Consider the following 1,803-nt stretch of genomic DNA (forward strand, 5'->3'; position numbering starts at 1 on the left):
GAAAATTTTAGAAATATTTTTTATATTTTTAGATAACATCCTTATTGTTATCAATAAAAATATTTTCACATAATAAACTAATTTAAGATATTTAATCATTAAACAATCTTCACACTTTAAAAATAACCCCAATGTATAATGAAATGTGATTTTAGTTGTCTTACATTAATTTTTGGCAGGGTGTTATTTTTAATTTTTGTTTCTTTATTTTAAGTGAAATTGGCTATACTTTTCTTTGGTTTTTTTTTTTTTTTTTGTGTGAGCACAGGGGACTTTATTGATGGTAACCGACAAGGTGGGGCTCCCTAGGCCCCTCCCTCTTCAGGGAGTCTGCATGGAAATTGTGAGGAAGGGAGATTCTCAGTGTGGTGGGGGACTGAGAGCAGCAAGGAACTCGCCAGCAGCTGAAGGCCTCTCTCTTCTTCTTGCACTCTCGATGGGGCTGGTGGTCTGGGGGTCTTACTTCTTGGAGGCCATGTGGGTTATGAGGTTCACCACCCTGTTCCTGTAGCCAAATTCATTGTCATATCAGGAAATGAGCTTGACAAAGTGGTCATTGAGGGCAATGCCAGCCCCAGAATCAAAGGTGGAAGAGTGAGTGTCACTGTTAAAGTCAGGAGAGATGACTTGGTGTTCAATGTAGCCCAGGATGCCCTTGAGGGAGCCCTCTGATGCCTGCTTCATCACCTACTTGATGTTACCATATTTGTCAGGTTTTTCCAGATGGCAGGTCAGGTCCATGACTGACATATTAGCAGTGGGGATGTGGAAGGCCATGCCACTAAACTTCCCGTTCAGGTCAGGGATGACCTTGCCTACACCTTTGGTAGAGCCAGTAGATGCAGGGATGATGTTCTGGTGAGCCCATAACCGTCATGCCACAGTTTCCCAGAGGGGCCATCTACAGTCTTCTGGATGGCAGTGATGGCAAGGACTGCAGACATGAGTCCTTCCATGATACCAAAGTTATCATGGATGACCTTGGCCAGAGGCGCTAAGCAGTTGGTGGTACAGGATGCATTGCTGATGACCTTGAGGCTGTTATCCTACTTCTTATGGTTCATGACCACAACGAACATGGGGGCATCAGCAGAGGGGGCAGAGATGATGACCCTTTTGGCTCTCCCCTTCAAGTGAGCCCCAGCCTTCTCCATGGTGGTGAAGAAACTAGTGGACTCCACTATGTACTCAGTACAGCATCACCCCATTTGATTTTGGTGGGATCTCGATCCTGGAAGATGATGATGGCATTTCCATTGATGATAAGCTTCCTATTCTTGATGCTACCATGGGATTTGCCATGGGGAGAATCATACTGGAACACGTAGACCATGTGGTAGAGGTCAATGAGGGAGTCATTGATGGCGACAATATTCACTTTACCAGAGTTAAAAGCAGTTCTGGTGACCAGATGCCCAATACGGCCAAATCCATTGACTCAGGCCTTTACTTCTACCATGGTGTCTCAGGGATGCCAATGGCGCTGCACAAGAAGATGCAGCTGTCTGTCGAACTGGAGGAGCAGAGAGCCTATTATTTTCATGTTGAACTGTTTTATGTTAATTTTATTAAGTTATGTTAGTATAAAACGTTAATTTTTAAAAATGCATATTTTTCTAGGCTTTGGAATGCTTAAGTATAATAAAAGTTATTTGGTTCTTTGACTTTTGAAAGAAAACACACTGTTTTTGGAGGCAGTACTCTGATGCAATTTTCAAGGTCCTCTGCATTTATGAGGGTGTTCAAGTATTTTAATTTGTAGGCCAGTTTTGTTCCTTTATATTTAACATAAAATCATCTATT

General features: G+C 42.4%; 1 pseudogene; it reads right to left on the minus strand.

The window, feature by feature from the left end:
* Positions 1-459: 459 nt before the first annotated feature.
* On the minus strand, positions 460-1,459 carry LOC105512543 (annotated as a pseudogene).
* Positions 1,460-1,803: the final 344 nt, after the last annotated feature.

The sequence above is a fragment of the Colobus angolensis genome, unplaced genomic scaffold, assembly GCF_000951035.1.
Source record: "Colobus angolensis palliatus isolate OR3802 unplaced genomic scaffold, Cang.pa_1.0 Scaffold104, whole genome shotgun sequence".
NCBI classification, from domain to species: domain Eukaryota; kingdom Metazoa; phylum Chordata; class Mammalia; order Primates; family Cercopithecidae; genus Colobus; species Colobus angolensis.